The 27,660-nt window shown below is 40.3% G+C and overlaps 1 long non-coding RNA gene across 1 annotated transcript in view; it reads left to right on the forward strand.

Annotated features, from left to right (window-relative positions):
- The window catches only part of LOC132659441 (uncharacterized), a 31,455-nt gene continuing 3,795 nt past the window's right edge, over positions 1 to 27,660 (forward strand). The window contains exon 1 of the long non-coding RNA XR_009599918.1: positions 1 to 27,438. This is a non-coding gene — a long non-coding RNA (uncharacterized LOC132659441). The remainder of the gene's footprint in view (positions 27,439 to 27,660) is intronic.

The following is a 27,660-nucleotide window of genomic DNA, read 5'->3' on the forward strand; positions in this document are numbered from 1 at the left end:
CCTATTGCTTGACCTGAGGCCAAACTATGGGGGAGGTAATGAAGATAATGGCGACCTCCTTCAAAACGTCACATGCATGAATTGCTGCAGTCAGTGCCCCTGACTCTGCAACAAGCCACCATCAAACCACACCTCTGCTGGAGACTTCTGGACACTCACGGGGCAGTCTCTTGTCACTACTCTTTTCTGCTGGGTCCTGGTGCACACAAGGTTCTGTGTGCCCTCCAAGAGTCTGTTTCCCCAGTCCTGTATAAGTTCTGGCAGCTCTCAGTTCAGTTCAGTTCAGTCACTCAATCATGTCTGACTCTTTCTGACCCCATGAATCGCAGCAGTCCATCACCAACTCCTGGAGGTCACTCAGACTCATGTCCATTGAGTCCGTGATGCCATCCAGCCATCTCATCCTCTGTCATCCCCTTCTCCTCCTGCCCCCAATCCATCCCAGCATCAGAGTCTTTTCCAATGAGTCAACTCTTCGCATGAGGTGGTCAAAGTACTGGAGTTTCAGCTTTAGCATCATTCCTTCCAAAGAAATCCCAGGGCTAATTTCCTTTAGAATGGACTGGTTGGATCTCCTTGCAGTCCAAGGGACTCTCAAGAGTCTTCTCCAACACCACAGTTCAAAAGCATCAACTCTTTGGCACTTTGCCTTCTTCACAGTCCAACTCTCACATCCATGCATGACAACTGGAAAAACCATAGCCTTGACTGCTGCTGCTGCTGCTAAGTCACTTCAGTCGTGTCCGACTCTGTGTGACCCCATAGACGGCAGCCCACCAGGCTCCCCCGTCCCTGGGATTCTCCAGGCAAGAACACTGGAGTGGATTGCCATTTCCTTCTCCAATGCATGAAAGTGAAAAGTGAAAGTGAAGTCACTCAGTCGTGTCTGACTGTTCACAACCCTATGGACTGCAGCCTACCAAGGTTCCCCTTCCAAGGGATTTTCCAGGCAAGAGTACTGGAGTGGGGTGCCATTGACTAGATGGACCTTAGTCGGCAAAGTAATGTCTCTGCTTTTGAATATACTATCTAGGTTGGTCATAACTTTTCTTCCAAGGAGTAAGTGTCTGTTATTTTCATGGCTGCAATTACCATCTGCAGTGATTTAGGGACCCAAAAAAATTAAAGTCTGACACTATTTCCACTGTTTCCCCATCTATTTCCCATGAAGTGATGGGACTGGATGCCATGATCTTTGTTTTCTGAATGTTGAGCTTTCAGTTCAGTTCAGTTCCGTGGCTCAGTCATGTCCAACTCTTTGCAACCCCATGAACTGCAGCACGCCAGGCCTCCCTGTTCATCACCATCTCCTGGAGTTCTCTCAGACTCACGTCCATCAAGTCAGTGATGCCATCCAGCCATCTCATCCTCTGTCGTCCCCTTTTCCTCCTGCCCCCAATCCCTCCCAGCATCAGAGTTTTTTCCAATGAGTCAACTCTTCTCAGGAGGTGTCCAAAGTACTGGAGTTTCAGCTTTAGCATCATTCCTTCCAAAATCCCAGGGCTTATCTCCTTCAGAATGGACTGGTTGGATCTCCATGCAGTCCAAGGGACTCTCAAGAGTCTTCTCCAGCACCACAGTTCAAAAGCATCAATTCTTCAGCGCTCAGCCTTCTTCACAGTCCAACTCTCACATCCATACATGACCACAGGAAAAACCATAGCCTTGACTAGACAGACCTTAGTCGGCAAAGTAATGTCTCTGCTTTTGAATATGCTATCCAGGTTGGTCATAACTTTTCTTCCGAGGAGTAAGCGTCTTTTAATTTCATGGCTGCAGTCACCATCTGCAGTGATTCTGAAGCCCATAAAAATAAAGTCTGACACCGAAAGTTTGCACTGTTTTCCCATCTATTTGCCATGAAGTGATGGGAACAGATACCATGGTCTTCATTTTCTGAATGTTGAGCTTTAGGCCAACTTTTTCGCTCTCCTCTTTCACTTTCATCAAGAGGCTTTTTAGCTCCTCTTTACTATCTGCCATAAGGGTGGTGTCATCTGCATATCTGAGGTTATTGAGATTTCTCCCAGCAATCTTCATTCCAGCTTGTGTTTCTTCCAGTCCAGTGTTTCTCATGATGTACTCTGCATAGAAGTTAAATAAGCAGGGTGACAATATACAGCCTTGACGTACTCCTTTTCCTATTTGGAACCAGTCTGTTGTTCCATGTCCAGTTCTAACTGTTGCTTCCTGACCTGCATGCAGATTTCTCAAGTGGCAGGTCAGGTGGTCGGGTATTCCCATCTCTTTCAGAATTTTCCCAGTTTGTTGTGATCCACACAGTCAAAGGCTTTGGCATAGTCAATAAAGCAGAAGTAGATGTTTTTCTGGAACTCTCTTGCTTTTTCGATGATCCAGCGGATGTTGGCAATTTGATCTCTGGTTCCTCTGCCTTTTCTAAAACCAGCTTGAACATCAGGAAGTTCACGGTTCATGTATTGCTGAAGCCTGGCTTGGAGAATTTTGAGCATTACCTACTAGCATGTGAGATGAGTGCAATTGTGCGGTAGTTTGAGCATTCTTTGGCATTGCCTTTCTTTGGAATTGGAATGAAAACTGACCTTTTCCAGTCCTGTGACAGCTCTATGGTGGGGTTAATGGTGACCTCCTCCAAGAGGGCTTATGCCATACCCAGGTCTGCTGCACCCAGAGCCCCTGCTGCAGGCCACTGCTAACCTGTACCTTTGCAGGAGACACTCAAACACAGTTCTGGCTCAGTCTCTGTGGGGTATCTGGGTCCTTGTGTGCACAAGATTTGTTTGAGCCACCTGAGTGTCTCTGGTGGGTAAGGGGTTTGATTCTAAATGTGATATCGCCCCTCCTACCATCTTGCTGGGGCTTCTCCTTTCTCCATGGATGTGGGATATCTTTTTTGTTGGGATCCAACATTCTCCTGGAGAAGGAAATGGCAACCCACTCCAGCGTTCTTGCCTGGAGAATCCCAGGGACGGGGGAGCCTGGTGGGCTGCCATCTGTGGGGTCGCATGGAGTCGGACACAGTTGAAGCAACTTAGAAACAGCAGCAGCAACATTCTCCAGTTGACCGTTGTTCAGCAGCGAGTTGTAGTTTTGGAATTCTTGCAGAATAGAGCACATGTCCTTCTATTCTACCATCTTATACCACAAATATAAAGAGATGGGAATACCAGACCATCTGATCTGTCTATTGAGAAACCTGTATACAGGTCAGGAAGCAACAGTTAGAACTGGACATGGAACAACAGACCAGTTCCAAATAGGAAAAGGAGTAAGGTTGTATATTGTCACCCTGCTTATTTAACTTATATGTAGAGTACATCATGAGAAATGCTGGGCTGGAAGAAACACAAGCTGGAATCAAGATTGCCGGGAGAAATCTCAATAACCTCAGATATACAGATGACACCACCCTTATGGCAGAAAGCAAACAAGAACTAAAAAGCCTCTTGATGAAAGTGAAAGAAGAGAGTGAAAAAGTTGGCTTAAAGCTCAACATTCAGAAAACTAAGATCATGGCATCTGGTCCCATCACTTCATGGCAAATAGATGGGGAAACAGTGGTAACAGTGGCACACTTTATTTTTGGGGGCTCCAAAATCACTGTGGATGGTGACTGCAGCCATGAAGTTAAAAGACACTTACTCCTTGGAAGGAAAGTTATGACCAACCTAGATAGCATATTTAAAAGCAGAGACATTACTTTGGCAACAAAGGTCCGTCTAGTCAAGGCTATGGTTTTCCTGTGGTCATGTATGGATGTGAGAGTTGGACTGTGAAGAAAGCTGAGTGCTGAAGAATAGATGCTTTTGAACTGTGGTGTTGGAGAAGGACTCTTGAGAGTCTATTGGACTGCAAGAAGATCCAGCCATTCCATCCTAAAGGAGATCAGCCCTGGGTGTTCATTGGAAGAACTGATGGTGAAGCTGAAGCTCCAATACTTTGGCCACCTCATGCGAAGAGTTAACTCATTGGAAAAGACCCTAATGCTGGGAAGGATTGGGGGCAGAAGGAGAAGGGGATGACAGAGGATGAGATGGCTGGATGGCACCCCTGACTTGATGGACATGAGTTTGGGTAGACTCTGGGTGTTGGTAATGGACAGGGAGGCCTGGTGTGCGGCGATTCATGGGGTCGCAAAGAGTCGGACACGACTGAGTGACTAAACTGAACTGAACTGATACTGCCAATCTATCACATTCGTTCACTTGGGCTGCTATCCCATCCCCTCCCTGGAGCTTGAGCAGGCTTGGGTCCCACTGCTGGACTGGAGTGTGGTCAAGACAGCATAGCACGGTGCCTATTACTGAACCTGTTTTAAACGTCTACTGTCTGCTCTGTTCTGGCTGGGCTCATAGTCCAGAGACATCTATGAATATGGTTAGATAATTCTTTGTAGTAGCAGAAACTATCTTGCTTACTAAGCTGGAACTTAAAGTAGGCACTTTCTAGAGTTTTCTTCTGGATACCTTTTTTCAAGGGATTGTAAAATGTGAGAAAGAATCCAAAAATGTGCTTCTGGTTTTTACTGTTGAAGTTATGTGCACATCTTAGTGGCCAGGAGGAAATACACAAAGAAAACTTTGTATCCCTTAGGTAACATTACTCTTCAATTTGGATGTGATGCTTGGAGATATTTTAATGGTGACAGGTTGCCTGCACAGTGCATTTGATATTATATCATTGGACCGAGGTTTTCCCTAAAGTTATCAATGAAGATTCTAGGTTAAACTTTCAATTCTCTAGTAGCAACAGTAAGAGGCGCAGGAATTTATCAAGCAGACACTGAAAAATAGAAAACAGAAACAAAACATAAGTGTAGAGCAGCAATGTTCAAGAAATGAAGTGGATACTCTTTCAAATTCCAGACCCTGGCCCACTTTGTGGCTATTACTTGGGGTCCTTGACAAGATGCTAGCAAAAGTCAATTCCTTTGAGCCCTCTAAATTCAGGATCTGTGGAATCAAATATTATGTTTACCTTGAACAGTATTGAGGGAGGTGGGGCATGGGGAATTGGATGAAGGTGGTCAAAAGGTACAAACTGCCAGTTATAAAATGCGTAAGTACTGAGTAATGCGTAATATGATAACTGTAGTTTACACTGATGTATAGCATGTTATGGTATGTATGATGTATGGTGTGTTTGAAAGTTGCTAGAGAGTAAATCCTGAAAGCTCTCATCACAAGGGAAAAAAACCACTTTTTTGTTGTGGAGGGAACTATATGAGGTGATGGATGTTGACTAAACTCATTGTGTCAGTCATTTCACACTATATATATGCCAAGTCATTATACTCTGTATCTTAAAGTTGTACAGTGCTGTATGTCAATTATATTTCAATAAGGCTGGAGGGAAAGAGAAAATGTGACGTATATGTGTGTATACATACACACACACACATACTGCACAATGGAATATTTTTCAGCTTTAAAAAACAAAAGGAAAATCCGGCCATTTGCTGTTACATGGATCACTCTACAGGACCTGATGCTAACTGAAGTAAGCCAGACGCAAAGATACAAATACTGCATGATCTGCCATCTGTGTGGAATCTAAAATAGTCAAACTCTTAGAGGCAGAGAGTAGAAGGGTAATTACCTGGGAGCATAACCTGGGAGGGGGAAATAGGGAGATGTTGGTCAAGGGTTTTAAAATGTTATACAAGATGAACAAATTTTGGAGATATAATGAAGAGCAATGTGACTATAGTTATCCATACTGTACTGTATACTTGAAATTTGCTAAATAGGTAGATCTTAAGTGTCTTGCTGCAAAATTAAAAAAAAGAAATAACACTGTGAAATGATGTTACTGTGTTTGATTAATAAGTTTGATTGTGATGATTACTGCACAGTGTTTATGTCGTTATAGGTCTAAATATATAGTGTTAGTTGTTCAGTCAAGTCTGACTTTTTGTACCCCCATGGACCACAGCCTGCTAGGTTCTTCTGTCTATTGGATTTCCCAGGCGAGAATACCAGAGTGGGTGCTATCCACTTCTCCAGGGGATCTTCCCAACCCAGGGATCGAACCTGGTCTCCTGCATTGCAGGCAGAGTCTTTACCCTCTGAGCCACCAAGGAAGTCCCATTTGTCAATTATATCTCAATGTAGTTGGAACATTTTTTAAAAACCATTTTGATAGTAAATAGAAACTAATATGTGCTTTCCTGGTAACTCAGTGGTAATGAATCTGCCTGCCAGCGCAGGAGACGTGTTTAATCCCAGGGTCGGGAAGATCCCCTGGAGAAGGAAATGGCAACCCAAGCCGGTATTCTTGCCTGGGAAATCCGATAGACAGAGGAGAGCCTGGTGGACCACAGTCCATGGGGTCACAAAAGAGTGGGACATATCTTGGTGACTGAACAGCTCAACAACAACATACCATCTCATTTCATAAAGATATTCTTAATTTGAAATATAGGCAGGCTAGTCTCTAAATTAAGGCCTGGCAAAGAAGGCAGAAAACACTGTAACATCAAACACATTATTAAGAACAGAGGTGCTTGAGGTATATTTGTCATTAACCATAGCTTTGGACAATTCATCATTACTTTTATGACTCTGCTTTCCCCTCTTAAATCAAAATGACGATGTCCACTATTTCCTAATTAGCTAAGCATCAAAATTTAGCATGTTAGTGTTTGAAAGTGCTCTTATCAAGCCCACACAAAACAGAACAAAGTGAAGAAGTATGCCTGTTTTTTAAAGAGAGAAGCTGAAGCGAGTGGGGAAAGACTTGTACTCTATCAAAGTTGGATTCTATCCTGAACAAAAGAGACTTTCCCCGAGGGATCAAGAGAATTTGAAACAAAGGAAGCCACACAATTGCAGAAAATTTGAAGTCAAATGCCCTGGAAATGGTAACATTAGTTTGTGATTTGAGGCTGAGGAAGAAAATTGAAGTAAAATCTCTGTCAAATGATGTCATCCATTCTGAAATAGATGGCATTTCTTCTGCTATTTTGAAGCAAGTCATGGAGGAATTTTCAGCTACTGCAGTTTCCTTTAGTATGCCACTGAACGAAACTAGTACTGACAGGTCTGAGGGCAGCAACTTCTGGTTTCCATGTCATTCAAAAAACAAAAACACATCTATTTTAAGAACCTCTTTTGGACACTTTAAAAGCAATCAATATCTTTGAAATGGCAAAAACCTTTTTGTCAAGCAAAACTTTAACCATACTTCTCAACCTTTTCCCATTATGTCGTTGGCACACGCAGAAAATAGAATCTCTGTATGGTACAATGGAACCGATGGTTGCTCATGGAGGAGACTGCCCCAATCCCGTTGTTTCATGGATAGAAGGGTAATGTGCTGGGACACCACTAACCCATTCAGGTACAAAGGCTAGAATGCTTCACTCTAGAATGTCTGTGAAATTTGATGAAGAAAGAAGCTCCATGTATCAACAAGTCTCCCTCATGGTACTTCGTCATCAAAACCTGCTCTAAGTTTTGCCTATAGCTAGGAAAGCCAGGGAGCCCCTTAAAAGAACCTTGTCGAGAAGTGTGAGTATTTGACACTCTTCTCAACTACGCAGAAAATTGGTATACTTTCCCTAAGAACAGGCTTGAAGAGCTTCATTGCATTTCAAACAAACATTTTACTTTTGCTACTATTCGGGTGTGGGGATAGGGGGACAAAGCCCATTCTAAGAACAATACAAGAGAGAAAAGCCCATTCATGTATTCTTTAGTAAATTACTAAGGTAAAGTTTTTAATGTAGTTTAAGATTGTGAGAGAGGATATTTAAGAGATATCACCATGTGAACTGTCCAGTGATGGAGGAAGTGCTTTCACAAATGAAGTGGGGGTAGACAGGTAGGGGATATAATAAAGTGTTATCATTTTTTCCATAGGTAATAATCCACAAAAACCAAGAGACACTATAAAACTCTTTGACGATTGCTTCCCCTGATAATCTTGAAAATTGTTTCAGACGTTCTGGATAACATGTGTGTTGCTGCAGCAAAGACCACCCCTCAGTGTCAACTTCATGGCCAAAACAAAGACAACCTTCTCAATGAAATTTTCTTTTGAGCAGAACTAAAGCTAGCTTTTTGTTTTCTCCATGATTAAATTGCTAATTCTTGTGTGAAAAACAAGGAAGACCTAAATCTTAGTAAAGATTTTTTAAATGTTTGTTATATAAGGAAAATCAACATTCAGTGCAATAAAATTAACTGTATGTGCCGAAGAATTGATGCTTTTGACCTGTAGTGTTGGAGAAGACTCTTGAGAGTCCCTTGGACTGCAAGGAGATCCAACCAGTCCATCCTAAAGGAGATCAGTCCTGGGTGTTCATTGGAAGGACTGATGTTGAAGCTGAAACTCCAATACTTTGGCCACCTGATGCGAAGAACTGACTCATTGGAAAAGACCCTGATGCTGGGAAAGATTGAGGACAGGAGGAGAAGGGGACAACAGAGAATGAGATGGTTGGATGGCATCACCTACTCAATGCACATGGGTTTGGGTGGACTCCAGGAGTTGGTGATGGACAGGGAGGCCTGGTGTGCTGTGGTTCATGGGGTCGCAAACGGTTGGACATGACTGAGCGACTGAACTGACCTGAACTGATGTGAACATTTTGGTACATACTTCATGTGGACTTTTCTGGAGAGAAAATCCATAATGGGCTTTTAGAAATGGTTTTACTTATTTGTGTATTTATTTTCTTCATCGCTGCGCTGGCTTTTCTCTAGTTGCATCGAGCGGGAGCTAGTCTCTAGCTGCAGTGTGTGGGCTTCTCATTGCTGTGGCTGTTCTTGTTGTGGAAGATGGGTTCTGGGGTATGAGGGCTCAGTAGTTGCGGCTCCTGGGCTCTATAGCACGGGCTCAATAGTTGTGGCACACAGGCTTATTTGCTGCTCGGCATATGGGATCTTCTAGATCAGGGATCCTGCATTGTCAGGTGGCTTTACCACTGAGCCACCAGGGAAGCCTCTGGATCCTTTTGATTTGATTCACATTAGAGTCTACCCCTACTTACTCCACCTCAAAGTTTATGGACTACTAAGAGTAAGTAGTAGTAGTGGTGTAGGTCACTCAGCTATGTCTGACTCTTCAAAACTCCATGGACTGTAGCCTCCCAGGGTCCTCTGTCCATGGAATTCTCCAGGCAAGAATACTGGAAGGAGTTGCCATTTCCTATTCCAGGGATCTTCCTTATCAAGGTATTGCAGACAAGATTCTTTACTGTCTGAGCCCCCAGGGAAGCTGTATCAGAATACAATTGATGAGAGAGGGATTGCCTAAAAACTGTACACAGTTCTTTGCCTTTCCCTACGTGGTGTAGTTGTAAGGAGAGGATGAAGTATGCACAGTACTGGTTTTACTACTGACTTAGCTTTGCCTTACTTTTCTCTTCCTCTTTAAGTTTTGGTTGAAGGGATTAGCAAGACATAAAATAATAAAGTTGAAAACTGTGACTGAAAGCTCTGTCACCACTGACTCTGTTTAGGACATGGGTATTTCTCTAACAAACTCTTTTTCTACATCAAAGTGATGGGTTTATTGCTCCATCAAATCTGCCTTTCTGTAAAACAAACATTGTAACTAAAGCTCATATTTATTGCACACTTACTATGTGCTGGGCACTGTATTGAGGACTTTACAGTAATCTCATTTAACCATCACAACAGCCCTATGAAGGAGGTACGGAAATTATCCCTGCTATACAGATGAGAAAGTTGAACTAAGAGATGGGTAAGTATTTTATTCCCATCACGTGAAACTAGATGTCCATCCTGGCAGCCTGGACTCAAACCCAACACTGTTGATCAATTCAGGTTCTTTTATTTAAGGATATGATAGTGGCAAGGAGCTATCTTCTTCCTCTTCTATGTTGACAAAGGTAGTGTCATATTTTTTCACTTGGCTAGTAAGAACTTTGGGGAACAAACATCTTACTTTCCTAAAGCCTGTGTGTGTGTGTGTGTGTGTGTGTGTGTGTGTGTGTGTGTGTGTGTGTGCTTAACGTGTAAGATTAATTCCTAGTTTGTGTAGCTGTTAATAAAATGTGAGCCAGAACTTTAGGTTGGTGTGTCCTACAAGACCATTTTAATCCTTGCTTTCTTCATCTTAATAGGATACATTTCAGGTATATTTTGGGTTTTATCATAAATATCCTTCTTGACTTTAAAAGGTCAATGCCAAGTAGAGGTTTTCCAAAATTAGGATTTTTTAGATTTGGCGTAATATCAGTAGGATTATTTCTTATTATTCCTCTGAGAATAATTGAAAAGATCACAATAGTATAGTTTCCATTTTTCCCTTCCAGGCCTTTATATAATTGTTGAATATGTTTTCTTATATGCATATTAAATTTATACATATATTATTTAGGTCTACTTACAGTATAAATTCACAGTAGTGTCAAATTTTAGTTTAAACAGAATTTTAATGCATAGAGCTTTACATACAAACTCAAGTAAATGTTCAATAAACATTAATTTTTGGAGTTTATATTATGTGCCTTATAACATTATTTATACATTATTTATAACATTATTATCACAGAGGATGAGATGGTTGGATGGCATCACCGACTGGATGGACATGAGTCTGAGAAAGCTCCAGAGTTGGTGATGTACAGGGAAGCCTAGCGTGCTGCAATCCATGGGGTCGCAAAGAGTCGGACACGACTGAGTGACTGAACTGAACTGAACTGAATTATGTGCCTTGCCTCGTTGAATAGTTTAAAAGTAGCATTTTGTACAAAAGTAGCATTTTGTATAAAACACACCAAAATAAGGCCACCCCAAGACACTCAAAAAGAGCTGATACACACCATTTTAATAAAAATTAACTTAAAATGCAATAAAGATGAACATAGAAGTATGAAGTTAACACATGTACACACACACAAACTTAGAACGTGTTATAACACACTCTACATATTCATCTTCATCATGATCTTTTAATTGCATTTCTGGCTCTTTTCTTACCATTGGCTTGGCAATTGATGGATTCCGTTATGACTATTCCATCATAGCTATGACTCGCTATCTTGCCAGAGCACATACGCTACCTCAGTTCAGTTCAGTTCAGTTCAGTCACTCAGTCGTGTCCGACTCTTTGTGACCCCATGAACCACAGCACGCCAGGCCTCCCTGTCCATCACCAACTCCTGGAATCCACCCAAACCCATGTGCATTGAGTAGGTGATACCATCCAACCATCTCATCCTCTGTCGTCCCCTTCTCCTCCTGCCCTCAATCTTTCCCAGCATCAGGGTCTTTTCCAATGAGTCAGTTCTTCGCATCAGGTGGCCAAAGTACTGGAGTTTCAGCTTCAACATCAGTCCTTCCAATGAACACCCAGGACTGATCTCCTTTAGGATGGACTGGTTGGATCTCCTTGCAGTCCAAGGGACTCTCAAGAGTCTTCTCCAACACCACAGTTCAAAAGCATCAATTCTTCGGCGCTCACCTTTCTTCACCGTCCAACTCTCACATCCATGCATGACTACTGGAAAACCATAGCCTTGACTAGACTGACCTTTGTTGGCAAAGTACTGTTTCTGCTTTTCAATATGCTATCTAGGTTGGTCATAACTTTCCTTCCAAGGAGTAAGCGTCTTTTAATTTCATGGCTGCAATCACCATTTGCATACGCTACTACACAGCCCCAAAATCTGCTGCCATGTAGCAAGTTCTCTCCTTCTTTTTCACAGACTCAGGAGAAGTGGAGGTAAGTCACTGAAAATGGCCATTTAATAGCCCAATATCACAAACTAATAACATGAACTTGACTTCGACTTTCATCCTCATCACTGATGTAAGTATGAAGTAGGTCATCACATTAGATCTGTGGGTTAAAAGGGGGAGATGCACACCAATATACAAAATGTATTTGATGAAATGCAATTCTTTTTTTTCTTTTTAATATATGAAGACCTAAAAATACACATAAATACAGTATTTTATTTGACTTGCACATTAAATTTTCTAGGCACATGAGGCGTATCTGTTAGCAACTGATTTCTCTTAAAAGTAAGAATTTGGCATGCTAATCTGGCTTGCATAATTTCTAAGAAAGAGGCTCTACGATTGTATTATTCCTAAGAAAAATAGCATGAATTTGGAGTTATTTTTAAGATAGGGAACATATGGTACTGTGTTTTATATTCTCCACATATTGTGAGCCATACCTGCCAATACTGCATGTGGAGTAGGTACTCACTTATTTGTTAAATACCTAAATCAACAGGTCTCTGATAGAGGTCTTTCCCTTTTTACTTGCTTTACACGTCTCCAATATGCTTCTTTTAAACTTAATTATTGATTGACTTTATTTACTATATTTGGAGCAATTCTTTTAAACAATTAAAACATCAGAGTCCTTACTATGACATCTGAGTCTCAGAGATTTCTGTATTTTTTATGGTGACATATATAGGGCAGGCCACTGTGATGCTCCATCACTCACCTTTCTCTCTGATGAACAAAATGGTTTTGGCAAAGTTAAGATTCACATAGGATTTAACTGTTTAAGTGCTTTTTGTTTGTTTCTTTCTGTCCTCATTCCATAGATGAACTCAAGAATTTGGGCAAGTTAAATATCCATGTTATAGTGCCAGGTGCATAGATATAAATAGGTTCTCAATAAATACTGCACTTGATACAAAATGTTAAAATGGGTGGGGCAAGATTTACTCTATTAAATGTGACCTATCATACTGTGTTCCCCCTGAGTTTCTAGTGGATTCTTTTTCCTTATTTATTATAATTCCTTATTCTTTTAAAACTTTCGGTTCAAAACAGTGACTTGCATTTATGAAGTGAAAGTCATTCAGTTATGTCTGACTCTTTGTGACCCCAAGGACTATACAGTCCATGGAATTTTCCAGGCCAGAATACTGGAGTGAGTAGCCATTCCATTCTCCAGGGGATCTTCCCAATTCAGGAATCGAACCTGAGGCCTCAGGCCTCCCATATTGCAGGCGGATTCTTTACCAGCTGAGCCACTAAGGAAGCCCTCAGAACTAAAGCATGGCATCTTTTCATCTTCTTTCTTGTTCCCGTTGCTGTGGAAATGAGATGTTAATATATTTACAGAGCTGCCTTGGATGGTTTCACAGGTTGAGCCATGGACATTTCCAGGGGCTGCTATTCATAGAGACTGCAATATGAATGAAGCCTCCTGTCATAACTTGAGTTCTCCTGAAAGTAGACCCTCAGACAAGGATTTCAGAGTGAGAGTTTATTTGGAAAGTGAAAAAAACAATAGGGCAGGAAGGTGGGGAAGTGATACCAGGAAAAAGGAAGATAGCTAATAAAGGGTACATTATGTAGCCAGCTACTCCAGTGGGTGGCTGAAGCTTAATTCCATGGAAAAACTCCGGGAAAGAGTTCAGAACATTCCTCAGAATTGCCCCAGCTGCAGGGGAAGGAATCTGTAGAATTTATATACCAACTGCTAAGATGAGTTATTGGATGAGGGCTGTTAGGATGGGTGTGGGAGTGTTGATTCCTTGGCACCTTGGCCTGCTGGAAGCAAGGGCTGGTGCTTTCTGTGGTTCTGAGGTGAGGTGGGGAGTGGAGGAATGGAGTCCCCAAAGGCAGTTTCAGACACTGAGAGTAAAAGTTGGCTAGAACACAACAAAAGGCCGGAGCACTAGAGTCTGCTGCAATCCCCTGCAGTCGGGTAGACACAGTTCTTACAACAGCATGTGGTACCATGGTGCATTGTGCATATATTTATTTAATCTGATATTTTAATTCCACATCATTAATCTAATTTTTCCTTTTTATTATTTTGTGTCTTCTAGGCAAGTTATTAAATATTGTTTGTTTTTATAGTGGCTGGCTGTGTTCAGTGTCCAAGTATTATTTAACAGATGTTGCATTACACAATACTATCTGCTTGACTAAATGTATTAAGAGATATCATCCTGACTTTTGACATATAATATACTTTAGAAGTTTCTATTTATTACTTCTTTTTTTCTCTGTTGATATCCTAAATATGTTTTCTGAATTCAGCTCAATTTAACTCTCTGGGGGATAACCATGGTTTTATTACCTTATATTTCTTTAGCATTTTTCTTCCCATCACCAAGTATTTATTAAAAATGTAATATATAGTCATAATAAAAAAGTCAAACTGAATAGAAGAGTATAATCATTACCTTCACTACAGTTCCCCATTACCATCAACCTTCAGAAGAGGCAGAGACATGCTTAATATTCTGGCTCTGACATTTACTATTTGTGTGACCTTCGACAAGGAAGGTTGCTTGTCTGTGCCTCAATTTCCTCAATTGCAAAACAGGAAAAATAAAGTTCCACACCTCACAGGCATGTTTAGACAATGTGTAGATATAATCTAGGCACAGATTTTAGGATGAAGGCTAGCATGTAGTGTGTGTGTTTACATATATTAGCTATAATTATGTCTCTTTCCTACATATGTAAGCACACAGGTCAGTTTTTTTCCTACACAAATGGAAAGCAATATAACTTTTTGATTCTAACTTTTGCTTCTACATATACCTGCTTTGTTCTTTTTAACAATTGCATAATATTTGCAGAAAAATTGTTTTCATTATCCATTATGAACCATTTCATAGTTTGACAATGTTTGTCACTATAACGTGATTTCCTAAATAAATTGAAAAATGGGATTTTTGTACTATCATATTGCCTTTTTATCCTGCCAGATGGTCTGATGTTCAGAATTAGACATACATTTGGAATTTATTCACTTTATTGTAACAGTCCATATTCCGCTGAACTCTGAAAGTTATTGCCTATGAATACTGGTGTCATAAGATATATAGACATATAATCCATTGTATCAATTAGGATTAGGTTTGTTTACAAGTAATAGCAATCAAATAAGTTAAATAAGAATATTTCTCTCGTGTAAAAGTGTATAAATAGTACTGTTGCGCATGCGTGGGTGCTAAGTCGCTTCAGTCATATCGGACTCTTTTTGACCCTATGGACTATAGCCCGCTAAGCTCCTCTGTCCATGGGATTCTCCAGGCAAGAATACTAGAGTGGGATGCCATGCCCTCCTCCAGGGGATTTTTCCCACCCAGGGATCAAACCTGCATTTCCTGTGACTCCTGCAGTGCAGGTTGATTCTTTACCTGCTGAGCCACTGGGGAAGCCTAAATGGTACCTTTAAGTGGTGCAAAGCACAACATGTGAAGTCCAAGAAGACTGCTCCAGTTCCAGGCATCACATCTGCATTCCAGGAAAGCAGGAAAGAGACAGGAACAAAGAAAGAGGGCAAGGGAGACATCAACTACATTTATTAATGTGTGTAGTAAAATACACATAAAATTTACCATCTTAACCTTTTTAAGTGTATGGTTAGTTTGGTAGTGGCATTAAGTACATTCATATTGTTGTGGACTTATCATTACAGTCTATATCCAGATAACTTTTCCATCTTCCCAAACAGAAACTTGCTGTTGTTTAATCTCTAAGTCATGTCCAACTCTTTGTGAACCCATGGATCGTAGCAAGCCAGGCTCCTCTGTCCTTCACTATCTCCCAGAGTTTGCTCAAATTCATGTCCATTGAGTAGGTGATGCAGTCTAACAATCTCATCCTCTGCCACCCCCTTCTCCTTTTGCCTTCAATCTTTCCCACCATCAGAGTCTTTTCCATTGAGTTAGCTCTTTTCATCAGGTGGCCAAAGTATTGGAGCTTCAGCTTCATCATCAGTCCTTCCAATAAATATTCAGGGTTGATTTCCTTTAGGATTGACTAGTTTGATCTCCTTGCAGTCCAAGGAACTCTCAAGAGTCTTTTCCAGAACCACAGTTTGAAAGCATCAATTTTGTGGCACTCAGCCTTCTTGGCCATAGTCCAACTCTCACATCCGTACATGACTACTGGAAAACCCATAGCTTTGACTATATGGACCTTTACTGGCAAAGTGATGTCTCTGCTTTTTAAAATGCTGTATAGGTTGTCATAGCTCCCTGGTGGCTCAGATGGTAAAGAATTTGCCAACAATGCAGAAGATACAGGTTTGATCCCTGGGTCAGGAAGATCCCCTGCAGAAGGGAAGGGCTACTCATTCCAGTATTCTTGCCTGGAGAATTCCATGGACAGAGGAGCCTGGCAAGCTACAGTCCATGGGGTCACAGAGTTGGACACCCCTGAAAGACTAACACACACAACACTTCCTTCCAAGGAGCAAGCGTCTTCTAATTTCATGGCTGCAGTCACCATCCACAGTGATTTTGGAGCCCAAGAAAAGAAAATCTGTGACTGCTTCCACTTTCCCCCCTTCTATTAGCCACGAAGTGATGAGACTGGATGCCATGATCTTCGTTTTTTTAATGTTGAGTTTCAAGTCAGCTTTTTCACTCCCCTCTTTTACCCTCATCAAGAGGCTCTTTAGTTCCTTTTCACATTGCCATTCGCGTGGTATCATCTGCTGTTGGAGATTGTTTATATTTCTTCTGACAATCTTGATTCCAGCTTGGAATTCATCCAGCCCAGCATTTCACTTGGTGTACTCTGCGTATAAGGTAAATAAGCAAGGTGACAATATATAGCCTTGACTACTCCTCTCCCAATTTTGAATGAGTCAACTGTTCTATATCTGGCTCTAACTGTTGCATCTTGATCTGTGTACAGGTTTCTCAGCAGGCAGGTAAGGTGGTCTGGTATTCCCATCTCTTCAAAAATTTTCCACAGTTTGTTGCGATCTACACAGTCAAAGGCTTTTGCATAGTCAATGATGAAGAAGTAGATGTTTCTCTGGAATTCCTTTGCTCTCTCCATGACCCAACAAATGTTGGCAATTTGATCTCTGGTTTCTCTGCCTTTTCTAAGCCCAGTATATACATCTGGAAGTTCTTGGCTGACATACTGCTGAAGCCTAGCTTTAAGGATTTTGAGCATAACCTTGTTCTAAGGAGGGGCAGTGGTAAAGAACTCACCTGCCAATGCAGGAGATGCAGGAGACACGGGTTCAATCCCTGGGTCAAGAAGATCCCCTGGAGAAGAAAATGGCAACCCACTCCAATATGCTTGCCTGGAAAATTCCACAAAGAGAGGAGTCTGGTGGGCTATAGTCCATAGGGTTGCAAAGAGTCAGATATGACTGAGCACTCTGCTACTACTTGCTAGCGTGTGAAATGAGCACAGCTGTGCAGTAATTTGAACATTCTTTGGCATTGCCCTTCTTTTGGACTGGAATGAAAGCTGACCTTTTCCAGTCCTGTGGCCACTGCTAAATTTCCCAAATTTGCTGACACATAGCACTTTAACAGCATCATCTTTCAGGATTTGAAATAGCACAGCTGGAATTCCATCACCTCCACTAGCTTTGTTTGTAGTTATGCTTCCTAAGGCCCAGTTGACTTCACACTCCAGCATGTCTGGCTCTAGGTAAGTGACCACACCATCATGGTTATCCAGGTCATTAAGACCTTTTTTGTACTGTTCTGTGTATTTTTGCCACCTCTCCTGCTGATCTCTTCTGCTTCTCTTAGGTCCTTACTGTTTTTGCCCTTTATCATGCCGATGCCTGCATGAAATGTTCACTTGATATCTCCAATTTTCTTCAGATCTCTAGTATTTCTATTGTTTTCCTCTATTTCTTTGCACTGTTCATTTAAAACGTCCTTCTTATCTCCCCTTGCTATTCTCTGGAACTCTGCATTCAGTTGGGTATATCTTTCCCTTTTTCCCTTGCCTTTTGCTTTTCTTCTTTCCTCAGCTATTTGTAAAGCCTCCTCAGACAGTCGCTTTGCCTTCTTGCATTTCTTTTTCTTCGAGATCATTTTTCTCACTGCCTCCTGTACAACATTGTGAAGTATCATCCATAGTTCTTCAGACACTCTGTGTTCCAGATCTATTTCCTTAAATCTATCCATCACCTCCATTCTATACTCGTCATAAGGGATTTGATTTAACTCATACCAGAACTGCCTAGTGGTTTCACCTACTTTCTTCTCCCCTATTGAATTTTTCAATAAAGCTCATGATCTGAGCCACAGACAGCTCCAGGTCCTGTTTTCACTGAGTACATATAGAAGTTCTCCATCTCAGCTACAAAGAAGATGATCAATCCGATTTTGCTATTAACCATCTGGTGATGTACATGTGTAGAGTCATCTCTTCTGTTGGAAAAGGGTGTTTGCTATTACCAGCATGTTCACTTGGCTCTGTACCCACTGAAGAATAACTCCTCAGTCTCTCCTCTCCCCAGTGCCGGGAAACCACCATCCTACTTTCTGTCTCTATGAATTTGACTATGCTGTGTCCCATGTATGAGTGGAATCGCACAGTAGTTGTCTTTTTGTGATTGGAATTTTTCATTTAACATAATGTGTTCTAGGTTCATCCATGTTGTAGCATGTGTGAGAATTTCCTTCCTTTTTAAGGCTGAATAAAGTACTACATTTTGTATATCCATTTATCCAACTTGTGTTGCTTCCACTTTTTGGCTATTGTCAAGAATGCTGCTAAGAAACATAGATGTCCAAATATCTCTTGGAGTCCTTTCTTTTAATTCTTTTAAGTATGTGTCCATAAGTGGAATTGGTAACTCTGTTTTTAACTTTTTGAGAAATTGTCATCCTGTTTTCTATAGCAGTCTTACCATTTTGCATTCCTACCAGTAGAGCACAAGGGTTATAATTTCTCTGCATCCTCACCAACATTTGTTATTTTCAGGTGTTTTGATAATATCCACTGTAATGCACATGAAGTGATATCTCATGTGGTTTTTCTCTATCATCTCTCTAAAGATTCCTGATGTTGAGTATCTTTTCACATACTTATTGGTCATTTGTATCTCTTCTTTGGAGATGTCTACTTAACTCCTTTGTCCATTTTTTCAATTGGATTGTTTTCTTCTTGTTGTTTACTAGTTGCAAGAATTCTTGATATATTTTGGGCATGAACCCCTTTTCAGATACATAATTTGCAAATATTTTTTCCCATTCCACAGGTTGCTTTTTCCCTCTGTTGATAGTATCATTTGATGCATAAAAGTATTACATTTTGATATAAACTGATTTATTTGTTTCTTATTTTGTTGCTTGCACTTTTATGTGGCGAATTATTACCAAATCCAATGTTATGAAGCTTTCCTTCTGTGTTTTCTTGGAAGAGTTTTATAATTTTGCTGTTATATTTAGGTCTTTGATCCATATTGGATTAGCTTTTGTAAATGTGTTAGGTAGGGTCCAATTTCATTCTTTTGCATATAGATATCTAGTTTTCCCAACACCATTTGCTTAGAAGACTCCAGCTATCCTCTACAGCGGGTAAACCTCGGTGGCTCAGAGGTTAAAGCGTCTGCCTACAATGCGGGAGACCCAGGTTCGATCCCTGGGTTTGGAAGATCCCCTGGAGAAGGAAATGGCAACCCACTCCTGTACTCTTGCCTGGAGAATCCCATGAACGGAGAAGCCTGGTGGGCTACAGTCCACGGGGTAGCGAACAGTCGGACACAACTGAGCGACTTCACTTTCACCCTCTGCAGAAAGAGTCTTGTAAACTGCCGCTTAGCACTTTCATGTACATCCCACTGGCCAAAACTAAGTCAGAGCGTTACATTTAGCTTCAAGGACTGGCAAATGTAGTTGGTAAAAGCTATTTTGAAAAACAAAATTAAAAACAGTCTTAAATCTTTTCCTTTTCTTCTTCTATCTCGAAGGTCTGTAAAAATAGTGTTGTCCACTGTACATTCAGTAATCTACATTAATTTCAACAGCAGAACAGTTGCATTTTATGCAAGTATTATATTCTTGAAGATCTGGTATAATATCCCAATAGGAATAAATATAAAATGAATGGTGGTGGAGGTGCTGTGGGCTAGAATACTATTTCAGAGCCTGTAAATCTATTACAGTGATATTGATCTTGCAGCTGAGTCACCAGTATTTTTTCTCCATTATCCTTGCCCAGATACTAGATGGTTTTAAAGGTTAAAAATGTATTGCTGCATTTAAGGGCCACTGCATGACAGTGTCTCAGCATTATTTCTAATATTTTGCAGTGAGCCCTGTTCTAAACAAACAATACTGGCTGTTGTGGAACTTGACTTCTTCAGAGCAATTTATCACATTTAACTTCTTCCAAAGTTATTAATATGGGAGAGAGTTTTCAAGCACCATTTTGGGCACATGTTTTCAGGCTATTAAAAACAATTTTACATTAGAATAATGGCAAGTGTTAACCTGAAAAATAATCATCAATTATTCCATTCCAAACTATACAAACGGGATGTTCATAAAGGATAGATAGGCATTTCTGTTTGAGCAGCTGTGGTGACAAAAAACTTGAAAAATATTTACTTGCTTACCAATTCTGAAATTATGCAATTTTTAATAATTGCACAAGTCTTGGTATTTTAAAAACAATTCTCAAATTAACATCTAAAATGAGACTTTGTTAATACTTTTATTTTGCTACTAAATCTTTGTATAAAGTGGTTCCCTACTGTATCTAGTGTCTTGGTGAGGTGATGAAAGAAAAACAGATATGTAAAGTGTATAATCACTAAGTTTAAAACTTTTATTTTCTTTTATTTTTTTGGTAACATAGCAATTTTTATTTTATTTTAAAAATGTATTTAATTGGAGGCTAATTACTTTACAATATTGTAGTGGTTTTATTTTTTAAGGAAGATTATTTGCTCTAAAATACTAGGAGTGGAGGTGTGATGAGAAGTGGTTATAGATGAAACAAAACTGGCTATAGGTTGTAATTATTGAAATGATGGGTATTGGGAGTTTATTATTTTCTTTAGTGTTGATTTGAAAATTTCTGTGATGGAAAGTTAAAAGTAAATAAAGAAGGCTTGTTTTGTTAACATGAACCTATACCTAATTGGATTGATTTTCTCTGCCTTTATTTTTTAATCAGAAAAACAGAAAAATGTGGGGAGGGGCAGTGTAACATACATACCTTGGTCAGCTGCATCTTTTGAAAGGGCCAGGTATTGTTTACAAAATTAACAACCCTGGAAAAAAAATGAGGAGGTTTTCATTGGCTAATTCTAAACTTGAACACTCAATAGAAACTTCCTGTGGAAGGAGGTAACCCCCACTGATATTGAATGCTGAATGAGAATGCTGGTGTCATAGCCTCAGGTGGAGGGTTGTGAGTAATTCCTACTGATAGGCAGCAACAAGGAAAGGAACTACATTTAATTCCTGGGATTCACCCTCCTAGCTTTCCCTCTAGACTCAGAGAATTAATTGTTTCTTCTGTTCAAAGTGAACTCCTATATCTGAACTGTTGATCACATCTATTTCACCTCCTCTGGGATTTTATTACATCAACTATTCCTGTATTCCTGTTCTCATATATTCAGCCTTTCTATCCACATTCGCTTCCCCGTAGCATGAAATTGTAATCAGATTTCCTGTAACTTCCCACCTGCCTCTAGCTAAGCCTGCTCTTGCCCTCTTTCTCCTTCTGTTCCTAAACAGCTTTTCAAAAACATTGTATTTACTTGAGTTCTCCAGTTTCTTACCTTTGTTAGTTGTTCAGTCACAGAATGAGTGATACTGAAATTTGTTGCTGTTGTTTTTTGGTTGCTAAGTAGTGTCTAACTCTTTTCAACCCCAAGGACTGCAGCATGCCAGGCTCCTCTGCCCTCTGATAACTCCCAGAATTTGCTCAAATTGATGTCCACTGAATTGGTAATGTTATCTAACCATCTCATCGTCTCCCACCCCATTCTCCTTTCACCTTCAATCTTTGCCAGCATCTGGGTCTTTTCCAAGAGTCACCTTTATCTTTATCTTGCCTTTACCTTACCATAATTAGACTACAACCATCATATCCCTGCACTGTAATGGTGAAGACCACTAATTGCCTAATTAACAAATCCAATAGCCAGTTTTAAGTCCTTGACTTATTTAATATCTCTAATTTCTTTTTTAAAAAATTTTAAGCCAGCACAGTTTTATGTACTTTATAAATACTAGCCCATTTAAGCCCATATCTATCCTATGATATAGGTTTGTTATTTCCATTTTGTAGATAGACACAGGGAGAAAAAAAGATTGACTAATTTGTCCAGCTTATGATTCAATAAGCTGCATGGTGTGGCCAAAAAAAGAACAACAACAATAACAAAAAACAAACAAACGTGGAAGGAGGCAGAATAAAAGAGTCAAAAGAAAGAGGTGTGACAGCAGAAGCAAGATCAGAGTGATATGATCTGAGACTTACTAGACCCACTGTTGGTGGCTTTGAGGACAAGAGAAATGCCCAGGAATCCAGGTGGCCTCCAGAAGATGCAAAGGGCAAGGAAGTTCATTCTACCCCAGAGTCTTCAAATAGGAAAGCTACTCTGAACACACCTGGACTTTGGACCAGTGAGGTGTGTCTTGGACTTCTAAACCTATAGAACTGTAAGGTAATAAATCTGCATTGCTTTAAGCTACTAAAGTTGTAATTATCTGTTACAGCAGCAATAGGAAACTCATACAATAGCTTATCTGGTTTGTCCTCCTATTTCTCTGACCGTTTCTTCCCGGATCCATTCCTGGCTCCCTGTACTCTGGGCCCTTGACGGTTTGTTTTCCTGGGAGCTCTGCCTTTAGCACCTCTTGCATCACATGCATTTCTCTGGATTGTCATGATTATGGAGGGCTTCCCAGGTAGCTCACTGGTAAGATTCTGCTTGATAATCTAGGAGATGCAGAGGATGAAGTTTTGGTATCTGGGTCAGGAAGATCCCCTGGAGGAAGAAATGGCAACCCACTCCAGTATTCTTGCCTGGAAAATTCTATGGACAGGGGAGCCTGGCGGGCCCCAGTCCTTGGGGCCACAAAGAGTCAGACACAGCTGAGTGACTGAGCATGTACACACACGTGCATGCTTATGACCAATATTGATACTCTCACTTCTAAATGTGTACTTCTAACCCAAACAAAATCTTGCATTTAAGACATATATCCAACAGCTCCCAAGACCTTCAACCTCAAGGCCTACCAAGCTACTCATATATACCTTCCTCCTATAAAACATCAATGCCTACCATATTTTCTGCTTGAGATCTATATAACCTAAATGAGAAACTCAGAAGTCATTGTTTAACCTTCTCTCTTATTTATCCTTTAAAAACCAAAATTTGGTAAGTCCCGTTGATGTCACCTCTTTGATATTTCTCCAAACCATTTCCTCTTCACCATCTTCATCCCCACTCTTCTTCTTCATTTCTTGCTTGGTTTTCATTAATTTCCTGGACTATAACAACCTCCTGTGACTTTTTGTTTAGCCCGTCACTCACCCCTCCTCAACTATTTTCCATATAGCCACCAGAGGTACTTTTCAAAACACGAACCTAATCATGTTACTTCGTAGCTTAAAATTCTTTACTGTTTACTCACTCTCTCAAGTGCAAAACAAGTCAAAATAAGATCTGGCCCCAACCCAGCTCCCTAGTCTCATGCGCTCCAGTCATACGGAAATACTTATGGTTTCCCGACAAGCTGTGCTATTTAATACTTTGCGTTAAATACTTCACAATACTATTCTTAATGTTTGGAATACTCTTCTCATCTTTTCTATCTGCTTTCAGCCCAAGTATTATTTCATATGAGAGCTTTCCTTGCTCCTCCCAGGTAGAATTAAACACTCTCTTTTGTTCTTCTGTACATTTCTGTTAGCGTACCTTTTACTCATTGCTATATTCAATTTCCTGTCCACCTTCCCCATTAAACTGAAGCTCTTGGTGAGTACAAAACAGGTCTTATTCACCTTTAAATTCCTAGAATATAGTATAAAGCCTAGAATATATGAAGTGAATAGTGAATTCGCTCAGTCATGTCCGACTCTTTGCAACCCCATGGACTGTAGCCCACCAGGCTCCTCCATCCATGGAATTTTCTAGGCAAGAGCACTGGAGTGGGTTGCCATTAATTGTTGAGTGCAATAAAGGTATCTTGAGATTTGAGTCAGAGGGAAGCAGAGTGGTGTAGGGCACCTAGAGAACTCTGTTGCTATTGGAGAATATGGTAAAATATTGAAGCACAAAATGTTATGAACTTGAGATTCATAACCTTTGAGGTCTAGTCACTAATGTAGAAAACTAGTCAGCACTCCCTGTCTAGTTCACTGTCTGGTATATAGTCCATGCTTAAGAAATGTGTACAAATGAAGGACTGGAAATACACAGGGACGAGGAGGAAGCAGAGACCATGATGGGGGCGGGATTAATTAGGAAGAAAGCATGAAACTTAGGCACTATTTATTGCAAGGAGAAATGTCAAGAGCATAGACATGGAAGGAGGAATGTGGGAGGTGGGAAGGTTAGAGAAACAAGGACTAGAGTACTCGGATACTGTAAAGGGTGCACAAAGGCAGTGAATGACATGAGGGCAAGACAGGAGATGTGAACTATAGAGGGACAATATTGGCAGGCAAGGAGACCCCCTGAGATGTCTCAGTGGTCCAGATGTGAGGTAATTAAGCCCTAGACCAGTAGAGGATATGGGATCAGAATGGAAAGGAGATGTGTGAAATGAAGGAGGGATTATTGAGAGAATTTCATGAATAACTCCAGATGGAAAAGAGGGAAAGGAATAAAGATTGATTCCAAGGTTTTGAACCTCAGAGAAAAGACCAAAAGAGAGCTGGCCCTGTAATAAAATGGAAGCATTTAGCCTTCCCAATTGTTTTATAAGACTGTGATAGAGTTAGGAGGCATCATGACCCTTCTAGAAACTAGATTATGATAAGCAGCTTCCCCTATGAACTCTGCAATAGTTTGGTGTGATCTACAAAGTAAACATTGCCGTTGTTTAGAAAGAAACATTGTAACAATGTAAAGAAATGTAAACAATGTAAAGAAAACATTGTTTTCTTTAGTCTTTTCCTTAATTACAAAATGAATGTGTGATTAATAGAACTTGGAAAACATGACCAAAGAACAAAGGGGAAAATTATTCATAAAAAATAACAATGAAAATCAAAATTTAGGGGTATATCATTTAGATTACTTTTTGATGTATTAATATGTCTTATACCCTTATGGCAGAAAGTGAAGAGGAACTAAAAGGCCTCTTGATGGAAGTGAAAGAGGAGAGTGAAAAAGTTGGCTGAAACCTCAACATTCAGAAAACGAAGATCATGGCATCTGGTCCCATTACTCCATGGGAAATAGATGCAGAAACAGTGGAAACAGTGTCAGACTTTATTTTTTGGGGTTCCAAAATCACTGCAGATGGTGACTGCAGCCATGAAATTAAAAGATGCTTACTCCTTGGAAGGAAAGTTATGACCAATCTAGATAGTATATTCAAAAGCAGAGATATTACTTTGTCAACAAAGGTCCATCTAGTCAAGGCTATGGTTTTTCCAGTAGTCATGTATGCATGTGAGAGTTGGACTATAAAGAAAGCTGAGAGCCAAAGAATTGATGCTTTTGAACTGTGGTGTTGGAGAAGACTCTTGAGAGTCCTTTGGACTGCAAGGAGATCCAACCAGTCCATACTAAAGGAGATCAGTCCTGGGTGTTCTTTGGAAGGAATGATGCTAAAGCTGAAACTCCAGTACTTTGGCCACCTCATGCGAAGAGTTGCCTCACTGGAAAAGACTCTGAGGCTGGGAGGGATTGGGGGCAGGAGGAGAAGGGGACGACAGAGGATGAGATGGCTGGATGGCATCACTGACTCGATGGACGTGAGTTTGGGTGAACTCTGGGAGTTGGTGATGGACAGGGAGGCCTGGCGTGCTGCAATTCATGGGGTCGCAAAGAGTCCGACACAACTGAACAACTGAACTGAACTGATACCTACTCTTGTTTTTAAATGGAAATTTCATAATGTACAGAATTGCTCTTTAAACAGGACTCTCTTTATGTAGCATCTTTCCATTCTAATTCTTCAATTCTACCTATTCCACTCTTCTAAAAGAATCACTGTTAACAGTTTGTGTGAATTTAATTGTGTACCAAAAGCATTATATAAATAAATATATTTTGTATTTACAAACATACAATTCCTATGTATGTATAGATTTATGCATGTAGTTGACCCTTAACACAGAGGTGAACTGTGTGGGTCAACTTACATGTGGGTTTTTTGTTAAATACTACAGTACTATATGATCTGCAGTTGGTTGAATCTGCAGATGTAGAACCTTGGATGGGAAGGCTGATGGTAAAGTTATATGCAGATTTTCAGCTCTGTAAGGTTAGACCCCTAGTGCTCTTATTGTTCAAGGGTCAACTGTATTATGTGCCTCTGAATCTCATGCATACATGTACACATAATGTACAGCATGACTATACCACCTGCATGATTCTATATTATATGCATATCAGAAATTATTTTTTTACACAATTGCTGAGCATTTAGATTTTCATTTTTGTACTTTAAAAAGTAATAGAGAACATCTTTGCCTTAACTCTGACTTTGCGAATTCTCTTAGTGTTTCATTGTTAAACATGATACCAGTTTAGATAAAAATTCTTTGTCATGGTAAAATAAGCTTCCTCTACCTAAGCTTAATGAGCTAGTCTTTCTTTAATTATGAATAGCTGTCACATTCTAGCAAATACCTTTTTGGCTTTATTGAGATTGTATTTCTCCCTTGATTTATAAAAGTGATGAATCATTAACATATTAGTAATTCTTTCTATGTTATTGAATTAACCCTTCTCAGTAAATGTTACTTTTTCAATAAGAAACATTAATTAATGTTAAGAAACATCAGTTAAATTTCATCTGCTCACATGTAGGATTTGGAAATCAAACCTGAATATTCTTTGGAAGGACTGATGCTGAAGCTGAAACTCCAATACTTTGGCAACCTGATGGGAAGAGTCTACTCATTGGAAAAGACCCTGGTGCTGGGAAAGATTGAAGGCAAAAGGAGAAGGACACAGCAGACGATGAGATGGTTAGATGGCATCACCAACTCAATGGACATGGGTTTGAGGAAACTCCAGGAGACAGTGAAGGACAGGGAAGCCTGGTGTGCTGCAGTCCATGGGGTCGCCAAGAGTCAGACATGACTTAACTGCTGAACAACAACAACCTTAGTTTAATGAGATATTTTTTCTTTAATTATGAATAGCTGTCACATTTTAGCCAAAAGATCCTTTTGGCTTTTATTGAGATTTATTACTTCTTTGACTTATGAATGTGGTGAATCGTTAGCATATTAATAATCCTTCCTATATTACTGAACTAACACTCCTTGGTAAATGTTTCTCTTTTAACAAGACACAGTTAAATTTCATTTGCTCACATGTAGGATTTGGAATCTATATTCACTTGCCGATATTTTTAACTTGACCAGAAACTGGCTTCTAGATGCTTAAAGGATGCGTCATTGCAAATATCAGAGACTTGAAAATAGACATACAGCCAGTGGCCTAAGAACCTGGGATGCCTTCCACACAGCTCTCATAATGAGCAACTGCTATAGTCCTGTTGAAACAGGGGGGAGGACTGCCAGCACCTCCCATCCTGTGACCTGCCTCTTCCGCAGGACTCTGATTTTGAGGGTAAGTTTATGGAGAAAGGGGCTTCCCAGATGGTTCAGATGGCAAAGAATGTGCAATGCAGGAGACCTGAGTTCAAATCCCTGGGTTGGGAAGATTCCCTGGAGAGGGGAATGAAGATTTCCTGGAGAAGGGAATGGCGACCCACTCCAGTATTCTTGCCTGGAGAATCCCATGAACAGAGGAGCCTGACAGGCATCATCCACGGGGTTGCAAAGAGCTGGA

Source organism: Ovis aries, chromosome 3, assembly GCF_016772045.2.
Source record: "Ovis aries strain OAR_USU_Benz2616 breed Rambouillet chromosome 3, ARS-UI_Ramb_v3.0, whole genome shotgun sequence".
Classification (NCBI taxonomy): Eukaryota; Metazoa; Chordata; class Mammalia; order Artiodactyla; family Bovidae; genus Ovis; species Ovis aries.